Raw genomic sequence first — 13,796 nt, forward strand, 5'->3', positions numbered from 1 at the left:
GCCCATTCCCCCTGTCCGTGCCCATTGCCCCTGCCCGTGCCCATTCCCCCTGCCCGTGCCCATTGCCCCTGCCCGTGCCCATTCCCCCTGCCCGTGCCCATTCCCCCTGCCCGTGCCCATTCCCCCTGCCCGTGCCCATTCCCCCTGCTCGTTCCCATTCCCCCTGCCCGTTCCCATTCCCCCTGCCCGTGCCCATTCCCCCTGCCCGTGCCCATTGCCCCTGCCCGTGCCTTTCTGCAGCAGTACCTATTTTCCCAAAGTGAAAACATTGCATCTTTAACCTTTGCCATCAGACAAGTCTGGCTCAGACTTTCTTGGCCTTCACAGAATGGCTTAAATGCCATGGCCATTCTGTTCCCAATAAATGAATTAATAACTGAGTGACCGATTATGAAACTACAAAAGAACGCAGTTCAGACAGTGCTTATCCCGTCTCTAGACCTTTGATGAAGGTCAAGCACAGAGACAGGCTCCATGCTGAGGTCTTTACAAGTTTGAGGCCATCAGAAGGAACTCTGCTGTATAGACAATTGTATGGAGCCATATGGACAGGTGAAGCATTTGTCTGGCGGTCCTGAGCCAACCTCTCTGAAGGTTGCATTAAACTAATGCATAGGGAGACAGGGACGCAGCTGGGATCTGCACCCTGGGCATCTGCCTCCAATTCCAGTCCCTCCCGACCTTGACAAATCAAATCCCAGCTGCTTTTAGATGCGAGTCAAGGACATTACCTCCAACATACAGTCAAGGCAGCTGAGGAAACGAGGTTAGGTTTGATTTAGCTTACCGCTTTCAAGTTGAACTTAATCGTACGTGAAGGGCAGCATGTTTTACCTGCTCCTGCACACCACTTCACCACTTTCTTTTCCTTTTGGTCCCTGCATGGTGCCCAGTGAGGGAGGATTGTGAGGGAGAGCCAAGGGAAAGCTGATAAAGGGTCCATGCCGCCTGGGATAAGGGAGCCCCCACTGACTCTGACTGTCCGCCCTTTACCGATAGGAATACTGATGGCCTACTGTACATTCTGCAGTGGGGAATTCTAATGGAGGGGGTGAGCCTGTGAGAGCATGGGGGTGAGGAGGAGCCCTGGGTTGCATCTGAATAAGCCACAAGAGCAGAGTCTTGAATCCTCTCCCTGAAACTGGAGGTAAGATCTGTAACTGTCTGAAAGGGGCCAAGAGTTGTTAGCTCATCCATCCATCCTCAGCAACAGGGGAGTATGTTTATTTCCATCCCTCGGGATCCTAAATGAACCAGATAGTGAAGTATCCAAGTCCCTTCAAGGGCAAGAACCGACAGCAGACTGAGTAGTAATAATGGTCACACAAGGGAAAGCAGGATTCCCGCCTTATAGCTTGGCTGATGTTAGTGACACCAGTAGAGGGCACCCTAAGACCTTTTTATTCCAGGACAAACCCTGTGGTAAGGGGACCCTCAGGTCTCAAGGGATACAGAGAAGCAAGCGTGTTGGGTAGTTTGAAAATGCTCCTGAGAAGACACAGGGGCTAGGCCTAGATGCTAAACCCACTGTCACACAACCTCCAGGAAGCCACCTCAGCAACTTGTGCCTCATGCTGTCGCCTATAAAACAAGAGCCAGCTATCAACAACTCATTAAGTCATGATCCCCAGCTGGGGGCAAGCAGCAGGGCAGGCCCCATGAGGAATTCAAAACGGTGAGAGGGACTGGGCATGAGCACAGGGCAGCTGGGAACACAGTCCGCCTGGGAGGCAGTGAATCAAAGTGAATGGTCTCAGCTTTCAGGCTGAGGTTGGGGAAGTCCTAAACTGGATACATTGGTGCAGCTGCAGGGGTGGCCCAATGCAGTACGTGTTAGGAGTCATGGGAAATGGGGCCATAGGTCTACATACCCTGCATAGAAAACCCAATTCTTTGAGGCCAGCTGCAGGGGTCACTTTCTCTGTGAAGGAGATTGCTTGTTTTGTGCTTCCACGGGGCTGGAGGCTCACCACATGTCCAAAGCATAATGAGACTCCAGGAATATGAACAGATCTGTGTATCTTTTGGGTGTGAGAACTGTATAATTGCACACTTAAGCTTTCTCAGGGTATCCTGAAACGAAGCTGTATCAAGTTTTTCTGACATCCTCCTTGGTCAGGAGGCAGATCATCAATGATAGCCTGCGGGAGTTTTCTCTTATTTGCTCTAACTGGTGATTAAATCAGAGCCTCCCTCACGCACACTAGACAAGCATTCCACCACTGAACTCTATCCCAGTACCCCCCAAACACATTGATACTGTTTTGCTTCTATTTGTTTTATTACCATTTATTGCCAGGGTCTCACTAAGTTTATCTCTGAACAGCCATCCTCCAGCCTCGGCCACCTAAGAAGTACCATCAGGCACTGCCTACCAGTAGTTTTCGAGATTGAAGATGTGCAAGTCTTTACAACACTAGTCAAGTATTTACTTTAAAACATATGTAAATTTAGATTCAGACTCCATAGCACACTTGCAACAGCCTGGGCACTTTCTAAAAGTCTTCTGCAGTGAGGCCAGTAGAGGGCTTAGCTTTAGAAGATGAACGACGATGCGCTGTTTGTGCGCGAGCTGAACAAGGCCACTGCTGTTTACCGCTTTAGAGTGGAAAGTGAAAATCACAGGAAAAAATAAAAGCTTTCCTGGAATCTCTGAGTAACACACCAAGTTGCATTATTTCGATCTGATGCCTTGACCCCCATTAACTAACAAGGGCCGCAATTCAATTACTGGCTTTATGACCAGCCCTTCTCAATCATGGGAGCCCTGCCAGAGAGGCTTATGAAGAGAGGCTACGAGAAAGAATGTGAGATGGGAATATTGGGAAATCCAGTGGCCCACAAGCTGGACTCCGGGGTGAATGAACTTTACAGCGGAATATTTCTTCCCACTTGTAATGAGGATTCTCTAAAAGCAGCTGTAGCCAGCAAACTTAAATTAGAACTGAAATTTGAAAATGAGTGATTAAAAAAAAAAAAACCCGCTGACTAAATGTAAATTGCAGAAAACACGACACTGGTAGAAAATGCATTGGAACCGGGAGTGTTAATGGAGAAGTGGGGACCGGCTTTTCTGGGTTACAGATACTGCCCGTGAGCACATCTAATGCCCTTATGTGATGATGAGGGAGGGGGACTTGATTGGGGGAGGGGGAGGGAAATGGGAGGCGGTGGCGGGGAGGAGGCAGAAATCTTTAATAAATAAATAAATAAATAAATAAATAAATAAATAAATAAATAAAAAAGAAAACCAGTGAGGATGAGCACTACAGTGCAACACCACCCCTCCATCCATTTCCACATCTTCAGCTATGTTCACACAAATGTGACCAAAAGGTGGTTAAAAGGAATATCCCAAAAGCAGACAATTTATAGGTTTTTCTTTGCATTTTACACCACCCTTCTCTGTCCTGGCTGGGGCACAGACCATCTCTCTGGCTGGCTTACCCATGCCAAACACCTTCCTTCCCTCCCATGAGTCACTGAGTAGCCATCAGAGTGGCTGTTGTGGCATTGCAGTTGTGAGTTCAAACAATCCTTGTTTTACTTACCCAAAGCACAAGAGGAGAGACGCTGGCAGTACAAAAGGGCTAAAGAAAGCACTTCCCTTACATGCATGTAAACAGCACCCTGCACTTACGGTTCAACGGCATCTAAGGAGTCTCGATTGTTAGATGGGGGCGGGAAGCACAAGGCCAGTCGTGGGCCTGGAATCTTGTCCAGCACTGTCCCGTACTGACCAGAACCTGGAGACAATCTCCCCACTGCTTCCCCTGGTCTCTGTGGTCACCAAATCTCAGAGACTATCCCTGCCTGGCTCCAGGAGTGTGGCACAGCGTGCTACCTTATCACTAGCCTGAGGCGCCTTTCTCCTGGACGCTTGGCTCCTGGCTACCGCCCATCTTGCATCCAGCTCCCCCCTTCCCCCTTCACTCTGTCACTAAGGTACTTCCTGATCTGCAGGTGGAGTGGTCAGTGAAAACCATGTCGTTGGCTGTAGCACTCCAGACCTCACCCCAGCCAGGTTCCATTCTGTTTAGGTTTTATAGAGCTCATTTTTAAATAAATAAATAACAAAAACCTGCGGGTCTGTGCAAGCTAGGCGAGCTCTCCACCTCAGGTATACACCTCCAGCTCACAGACTTCCCCACTGCTGGCCCTCTTCCACTCTCAGATGGCTCTCCCGTGAGCGCTGCTGTGGTCACAGGGGCTCACAGTTCCTAACTTCCATGACTAAAGACATCCGATAGGTTTGGTCAGTGGGAACTCACTGTGGGAGGTGACCTGAGCGTGGGAGGAAGGAGGCCCTTGGACCTCTGTGGATGGCATCCGTCCTATCATATCCCAGGTCCTGTCAGGTGCTCTTAGTTCTTGGGTTCAAGTGACCACCCCCTCTCTTCTCCAGCCTAGGGGTCAGCAGCATATCTGCCCCATTCCCGACTGTATACACATAACCCTGTGCTGGCGTCTCTGTTGGAAACACCTAAAGGCCTTTCGGCCCTGTTCAAGAGGCATGTGCTTTGCCTTGACTTTATTGACATAGCTATTCCTCCCTCTCTGAGGCCAGTCTAGGTTTTACAGCAAGTTTTAGACCAGCCTAGGCTAAATTCTGAGATGCTGTCTCAAAAACACCAAGATAGACAGGAGTTGGTGTCCAGTCTCAATAGGTTTGTACATTCCAGGGTAGGGGTTTGTGGGTTAGAAAAATTAGGTAGGAGGAACAGAGATATGAAAGAAACACAGAGACATAAGATAGAACCAGGAGGGCAGCTCAGTAAATACTGAATCCATCCCCGTTTATTTTCCATATGCTTATACACCCCAATTCAAAACGGGGGGAAGGAGGCAAAAGACTGCTTTACCATGACACAAAGGACAACCAGAACAATTATTTGCTTCAGTACTTGAGACATCAAGCCACTATTTCCTGAGTTAAGCATTCTAATATTTTCAGCAGGATATGCAGCGAATACATCTTAGACCAAGTATCCTGTAGGCAGCCATTCCCTGGTTTAAAATGAAGGGGTAGGAAGAGACTTGAACTCTCTGACCTGTGGAGAGGGTGCAGCAGTCGGCCTCTATGGGCCGTCTTAATGTCCAAAATACCAAGTAACCACACCCTAGATCAGGATATCTTGTTTGCAGCCACACCTGTTGCCAACAACTTTGAAAGAATAAAAATAAGTTCAAGCTCTCTGATCTTTAGTTAAGGTGGAGTACAACTCACATCTATGGGCCCCATGGACAGGTAGGTAGGTAGGTAGGTGGGTGGGTAGACAGAGATAGATAGACAGACAGACAGACAGACAGATAGATTGTGCTGGCAATGGGAAAAAGCAGAAATGTGCAGTTAAAATGCATTCAGATAAATAATAAAATTCTAAATATCTCACAACATTAATTATGGTTCTTCACCACAAACACATGCAATTCATTTCAGTTTGGGACCCAGAGAATGAAAAGCCCATGGCGACGCTTTGTTCCGGCTGGACAAGCGCACGTGCCTCTCCCACAGCGGAGCTCTTACCTTCCTGTCGTCTCAGCACTTTTCAGAACAAAGTCAGAGGCCAGAAGTTAAAATTTCACATTTTGAGAACTGGTTGTATTTCTCTCGTATGAGTAATGTATTTCATACAGGAAAGTGCCTACATGGTGGGGGTGTCTTTCTAAAAGTTTCATTTTATTTTTTATTGCATTTTAGGTTATTCCATCTATACTGGACGTATATAATACAGCTACTCTTTCACTTTATCACAATTTACTATGTTTCTCTAGCTACATGCATTCGAGTTTCTAATTCCAGGGGGCAAAGTGGTTTACTTCCCAGGCTCATGGGACCCCATATGCACCAGCAGCTCAGGAAGGGAAGGAGGTCCCTTCCGTAGATCCGGGACTCAGCATTCTCCCTAGTGTAAAGACAGGTGGTTTCTAAAGTCATGTGACTATCCAACTATTCAATGATTGAAATTAAATGTTTATGCGTTAGAAATGAAACTGTGAGTAACTGGGTAAGACAGAATAATTGTGCATTTGGAAAATGTGTAAATTTCATGTAAGTATGACATGGCCCCAGGTATTTCTTATCTACGTTATGGGGCTAAATGACATTCTTATGGCAAGAATGGGAAAAAATGGGCATTTCAAAAGTTAGGGTTTAGATGGATTTGAGGAGGCTTGTTTGTTTGTTGTTTATTTGTTTGTTTGTTTCTGGTTTTTAGACAGGGTTTCACTATGTAGCCCTGGCTGTCCAGGAACTCACTCTGTAGACCAGGCTGGCCTCGAACTCACAGAGATCCGCCTGTCTCTGCCTCCCAAGTGCTGGGATTAAAGGTGTGGGCCACCACCACCCGGCTCAAAAGTCAGTTTTAGATCTAAAGAAAATCTCCCTGCTGTCTCTCTGGAGTAGGGGATTCAGAGAGGTGGACATGAGATACAGAAGCAGGCGGGTATGTGCTTTGCTGGCCACACAGGGTACCAACCCTAAAGCTCAGAACAGGCCCTGGCTCTGTCCCCTTCACCTCAGATAATTTTGAAAAACTGTCCCCTAAAATTGTCCAGTGGCTTGTCAAGGCTACACACTGTTTCTCCACTTGCCTTACAGCAGGGGAAAACAACAACAACAACAAAAAAACTGAAGCAGCTACCAGCCAAGGCCACCTAAGGCCTGCACAAATGCCAAGACAGATGTCACGGTGAAGCCTGTGCCTATGCCTCCTGGTCCCACCACTCAGAGCAATGAGAGCTTTTCCAGATGGGTGGCCTTCATCCTGGAGGCACTTAGAAGGGTCACTGGAGCAGAAGCAACACCTCTACTTGCTGGAGGCAGAGTGGCCAGACTCCGGGGCTATGTGCCAGTGGGCTCACACACTCAGACTGATGGTGCCTCTGACACAGAAATGACCAAGAGGAACAGCACAGTAGTCCAGCCAGAGTTCGACTGGACACACGAATGACTGTTGATAGGAGCATGAACCATCACTGTGTTTCCCCAGCACGTTTACATCTCTGAGGGGTTTTGGCTTGGCTGTTTGTTCTAATTGTGTCTCTGTGTCTGCGGTTCGAGAGATGGACTCTCTGCTTGGTTTTCGACCAAGAGTAAAGGAAGCTATTTCTCCATGGTTCAGGGACAATCACAGCAAAGTGTTCTTGGTATGGGAGGGCCTTCTGTCTAAGTGGTGCTTTTATTGGTTAATGAGTAAAGAACTGCTTTGAGCCTATGGCAAAGACAGAACAGAACTAGGTGGGGAAAGTTAGGCTGTTTGCTGGGCGGAGTCAGAGAGACATCATGGAGATGAGGCCAGAGTCAGACATATTGAAACTTTAGCCGGTAAGCCACAGCCATGTGGCAATACACAGATTAATAGAAATGGGTTAAATTAATATGTAAGAGTTAGCCAATAAGAAGTTAGAGCTAGTGGGCCAAGCAGTGATTTAATTAATATGGTTTCTGTGTGATTATTTCGGGACTAAGGTAGCCAGGCAGCAGGGAACAAACAAGCTATCCCTCCTCCAACATGTTCTGCAACTGTAAAAGACAGAATCAAGAAAAGACCCCTGCTCCCGCTATGCAGCCCGGCAACTCAGATCACCATGCCAGCACTACTGTACAGCCAAGACCCTTTCTGTTGTCACGCCTAACTGCCTTCCTCCGGTGGAACTGACAGGTTCCATGTCTTCTAGCAGAGCCCTTCACAACTCTTGGCACAGACTTTCCGAAGTCACTTGACGACAGAGGGCAATGGTACACCAATGAATACAGCCAGTGGGAACCAGCCACCCATAACTCCTGGCAGCTCACCCCTCCCCCTGCCACATGTCCTGGTTGGGCAGAAGAAGATCTATGGTCACTTTCTGGTCTCTAGCTCCTCCTTGGGGACATTGTGTTCAAGCATAGAGCTCCTGGAAGCCAATGGGAAAGCGGCATTCTTATCTTTTTGACTGAGAGAGCGAATGGGGCGCAACCACAGGGAAAACTGGGAAAGAAGGAACACCCCATTAAGAGAAAGTTACAGGAAAGAAAACTGACACAGAACTCTCAGGGTCTGCCCCTTGGAGAGCTGTGCTACAAAAAGGGACTCACAGGCAGCACAAGACTTTGTCTCCATAAAGACACACGGCCAGTAGCTTCCACAGGGGCCCCTGAGCTGCTAGTGAGTTTAGCTACTTAGAGTATCTCAGTACCGGCACCATTCCAGGTGCCAGGCATGCAGAGTCCTCCCTGTGAACAATCAAGGACACCACTTACATGGGTTGCTATGGTTTCAATGTCCCTATTAGGGTCTGACTGTGAAATGTCCCACTTGATCCACTGTTGGCAGCATGGTGTTCTGCGGAGCTTTGGGGACTGTGGTCTTACAAGCAGAAACGGGTTGTGGAGGGCAGGTCTTGAAGATGATACCTGCTTCTTGCCTGCCTCTGTGACATGATTTGCTGCCTCATGCTCCAACCCGAGACAGCAGTCAGCCCTACCGTCACGGCTTCCTTAGACCAAGACAGACTTATATCCTTTGAGACTGTGAGCCAGAATCAATCCTCCCTCCCTTCAGTCACCTCTGTCAGGCTTGTCACGGTGGCAGGAGAAGTTGCTAATGTAGAGCCCTTCAAACCTCACAGAGCAACTTACCCCGCAGAGGAACAGCCTAAGCGACTGAGAACTGATCACACACCGAGGGCTATGCCCTCATAAATGGACTGACTTGCTGAATAAATGGCCCTAACTACGGAAGTAAGCTTATCACTGAGAGTGTAAACTTGGCCTTGCATTCTTCCATCTTTCTCCCTTGCCATGTGATGCCTCCCACCATGTTAGGATGCAGACAAGAGCCCTTGACTCAGGCCTTCATTGTCTAGATGCTGCTCCTCCATCTTGGCCTGAGGTGAATATACCTTTAGCATTTATAATCTCCCGGCCTGCAGTATCCGTTACAGTGGCAGGCAATGGACCAAGGCACATCATTGTCTTTGGTGGGCACCTGCTCTTTCCTCTACATCCTATGAATCAATAATGAGTAGGAAGGGCCAAACCCTGCCAGAGAACATTCCCCCATCCCAGTACCTTCTAGTAAACACAGCAAGGGCATGTTTCCCATGCCTCCGTGTCTGCTCGATTCCACATTATGGTTCTGTTATTGTTCATCTGAGACTGTCCATCCGCGGTGCCTTGCCCACACTGCCCATCTTTGCCCTGTTAGAGGCACCCAAACAGCACAGGGACACACCCCTCTTCCTTGGGTGGGACAGCACTGGCATCCAGCAGCTAGAACATTCTGATGGGCACCTAATGAAGCAGGACATGCTTGCTCCTGACTCAGCTACACTGTGGCATCCCACTGACATGATCCTTTGACACAGAGGTCTGGATGTCCTCTCATGGCCATGGAACTGACTGGAAGCGGTGGCTGCTGCCACTGCCCAGCACTGTGAGAGGAAATTTCACCTTACAGGGCTAGTCCAAAGGTGGAACCGCAAGACCACTGCTACTTATGTTTCACTTCTGCGTCAAGGTAAAGAAAAGGAAAGGGAGGTGGAGACTGTCAGTGTTATATTCCACCACAGGAAAGGAATTCTACTCCCATAAAAGGTAGTCAGAAAAACAAAAGGAATATCAAAGCTTGCGCATGTATTAAGTCACATGACTCTCCCTCAAGGAACCCAGATCCACACTTACGGATGTGTCTTGCTTACTTTCCTTCAAAAAAGGAACTGCTTATTTCTTTTCTTATATTTAACCAATTAATTGTGTGTATGTGTGCATGCATGCATGCACATGTGTGCGTGCGTGCGTGCATGTGTGTACATTGTGACAGTGAACGCGTGGCAGAGGCCAGAAGATGACTTGCAACAGACAGATCTCTCCTTCCACCCTCTGAGCTCTGGGAACCAAACTCAGGTCATCAGACTGTGAAATATACGTATTCAAAACACCTATATGTCAAATTGCTCAGACTTTAAAATACCCCTTACCACAAAATGTTCATATTATCACCCCAATTGGACTAAATTCATAATGCAATTAGACTACTTTCTAATCATGATGATTTGCAACCTTACAGGCTTTAGCATCATCTGGGAAACAAGCCCTGGAGCACACCTGTGAGGGTTATGTTAACTAAGTGAGAAGACCAACCCTACATCTGGTGGCCGCTTTCCCTGGGCTGATGTTCTAGACTGCATAGACAGGACAGAGATGGCTCAGCATCACCATCCATCCTCTTGTCTCATTCCTGACTGTATGCATTGTGACCAACATCCTCAAACTTCCACCATAATGGACTGGGAGCCAAAATAAGCCCCTTCTCCAGTAAGTTGCGTTTGTCAAGGTATTTTACCATAATATCATAGCCAAAGAGAACCAAACTAAGACACTAATAGTAACAGGGTTAATCTCTTGGTAATTATTCACTTGTAATACACCAAAGTAAGTGAGTTGTCATTGTTCTATAAAAAGAGGAACCTGACGTGATCAGCAGAAGTCAGAATGGTAGTAGACATGGAAAGGAAGAGAAGCAATGTCCTCTTTCTTCTCAGTGTGACAGAGACCCTTTACAGTCTTGAAGTGGCAGGGGTGGCAGTCTGCGTAAGAATGGCCAATAGATTCATACTTGAATGCTTAGGGAGTGGCATCAGGGGTGTGCCTTTGCTGGAGGTGTGTCACTGGGGTTGTGCTTTGAGGTTTCAAATGCTCAAGCTGGGCCCAGTGTGTCTCTCTCTTCCTACTGCCTGCTGATGTGGACTTAGAACTCTAGGCTCTTTCTCCAGCACCACATCTGCCTGTGCACTGCCATGCTTCCTGCCATGTTGCTAACTGACGAAACCGCTGCACTTGTAAGCCAAACCCAATGAAGTGTTTTCCTTTACAAGAGTTGCCACCGTCATGGTGTCTCATCATAGCAACAGAACCGTAACTAAGTCAGCACCTTTGTCTCTGGCATCCTCTTAGGGCTCTCAGCCCTCATCAGATTTCCTAACACACGTGGCCACATTCCCCAATTTCTCAGACTATGGATCTGTCCTCAATATCACAGACAGAGGCAAAACCACAAAGGCCCACATACAGAGGTGAGCCTGCACTTTCCTGTGCTGTTGTGGGCTCCCACACATGAAAAGGTCAGACTGCTGTGATGTTAGCTCCTCTAACCTGCAGCCCAGATCTTCTGTGCATGCTGTCTCCAACTGGATTGAGCTGATGGCTGTCTGTTGTTCCTCTTTGAACGAAAGGACAGCAGTCTCCAAGAGCAATGATCATAAGTGGCAATTTCCTGAGCCTCTGCCTGCCCATCCAACAGACAAAGCCAGGCTTTTCACTGGTTCAATATCTGGCAACCTGGACAAGCACACATGTCCGATAGTGTGGCCCATAGAATTATATTTAAATTTCATTAAAAACAAAAACAAAACCTGGCATCATCTGCCTCACCCCCAAATTATCAGAGTTAGATGGCTTGTTTCTTTTCCACACTCTTCAGGACTTAGGATGACATGGCAGTCAGTCTCTAGGTCCCAATGGACCCTCTTAGACCAACTGTCCTGATGCAAGAGAATCGAGAGATCTGACAGCTATCTCAGCAGCCCCTGGAGTGGTTACATAAACAGCTCAGGGCCATAGGCAGTAAGGACACCTGCAGTAACAACCAAGACAGCTGTCACTCCAGGGAACAGCTTAGGAAGGAGCACTGTCTGTGCTGCTGAAGTAAGCTTCCTCTGACTTGCTTGTTCAGCAACAACGAACTTCAAGTGAGATATCAGTTGTTCATGTCCTTGCTCAATCACATGCCAAATGTTTGCTAGGTTCCCTTGCCTATGTGACATTAGAACCAATACTGATATTAGGCCTGGTAGGAGGACAACAGCCAGCAAACCCATCCTAGCCACTACGGAGTGTCTGGGGAAGAATATGTAATGCCGGCAGTATGGACAGTGTGAGCATCCTCATCTGCACAGATGTCACAGCAGACAACTGCAAACTCCAACAGCCTGAAGCGGACCCTAGCTGAAGGAAGGTGGGTAAGGAGAGGACACTGGAGTATCCAACAGTGTCAGGCAGCAATGACCTCTGCAGGTCATAGGACAGCAGCACTGAAGGCTGTCAAAGCATAGTTAGAGGTAAGGGATGCCATCAACAGGGCCTGAGCCGGATTGTGTGTGTATGTATATGCACACGAGCATGTGTGTGCATATGACTGAGTGTGCAGGCGTGTGTGCATGCACACGAGCATGCGTGTGCATATGCCTGAGTGTGTACACGTGTGTGTGTGTGTGTGTGTGTGTGTGAGAGAGAGAGAGAGAGAGAGAGAGAGAGAGAGAGAGAGAGAGCGAGAGCGTGGCAGGGACAGGAGTGAGTCTATCATCAGGCAAGGTTCCAAGGTGTAGTGCACAGGCTCACAGAGGCCTTTGGGATGCAAGTGAAGGGGATGGGGCATGCAAAGAGTCTAGTTTTAAATATACCGACTTGGGAGAAAACTGCAAGCCAATACCCTGGGTGAGTATGGATCCTCAGCAAAGTGCAGGATAATCTTACATTCATCTGTTCATCTCAATATGCAGGGAAGCCTTCAGTGCAATGCAACATTCATGAGAAAAACATGACATTAAACTTGTCATCCGAGACATCAATCACCAACATTATAAAGGCCATGTGTAACAAGCCATGAATTCAATAGTTAACAGCTACCAAGCGACCCCTCTGAGGCCAGGAACAAGGCAAGAGTGCCTAGGCTCTACGACGCCAACATAATAATCAAAGTCCTACCTAAAACAGTTAGGCAAGCAATAAGAATTAATGAATCAGCCAGGCATGACAGTACATATCTACACTCTCAACACTTGGGGTTAGAAACAAGACAATCAGGAGTTCAAGGTCATCCTTGGCTACATAGCGAGTTCAGGTCAACCTAAGTCATATGAGGACCTGTCTCAAAAAAAATCAGAAAAAAAGTTGCATTATTCCGGCTTGCAATGTCATGCAGAGAAAACTCTACACAGACTACAGCTGAAACTGTTAGAAAGAATAATCACTGCAGGGCTGCCGTATACGAAATCACTATATGAAAATCAATAGTCTTTCTATATGTTATATGCAGATAATGAATTATATGTATAGAGAAATCAAGAAATATCCTATTTGCAAGAGCAGTTTCAAAAAAAACTAAAAATAAATTTAACCTAGGAGTTGAACACAGATGGGAGAAACATGAGAGTACTATTATAAAAACTGACACAGTAAAAATGTTCATATTCCTCAAAGTGATCTATATAGTCCATATAATCTCTGCAACAGCAATGGAGGGAAAACCTGAAAATTCATATGCAACCAAGCATAAAAGGAATCCGAATAGACAAAGCTATTTTTAGATCAAACTACCTGATTTCAAATCACAATTAAGACATCATAATACTGGCATGAAACAGACGTACCGAGCAGCACCACAGGGTGGGGAGCTGCCCTAGTTTCTTTCTCTGTTGCTATGACAAAGCATTAGAATCATTAGCAACCCACAGTAGGACGTTTATTTCAGCTCCCAGGTCAAGGTACAGTGTGTCAGGAGGGGAAGCCAAAGCAAGAGCTAGTCACAACCCATGCACAATCAGCAGAGAGATGAATGCAGGCCTGTTCCGTTCCCTTTTTGCACTTCCGCAATCCAGAGACCCAGCCAGAGAATAATCTCACCCACAATTAAGATAGGTTATCCCACATCAATTAATGTAATCAGGACAATCTCGCATGGGCACGCTTAGTAGTCGAGCTTCTAGGTGAGTCTAAATTCTGTCAAGTTGACAATGAACGCCAGCCATCACGA

The 13,796-nt window shown here is 47.2% G+C and overlaps 1 protein-coding gene across 1 annotated transcript in view; it reads right to left on the reverse strand.

The window, feature by feature from the left end:
* The window catches only part of Spata13 (spermatogenesis associated 13), a 129,397-nt gene that overhangs the window by 74,660 nt on the left and 40,941 nt on the right, over window positions 1-13,796 (reverse strand). The gene's annotated exons all lie outside the window — the stretch shown is intronic.

This window comes from Chionomys nivalis, chromosome 12, assembly GCF_950005125.1.
Source record: "Chionomys nivalis chromosome 12, mChiNiv1.1, whole genome shotgun sequence".
Taxonomy (NCBI): Eukaryota; Metazoa; Chordata; class Mammalia; order Rodentia; family Cricetidae; genus Chionomys; species Chionomys nivalis.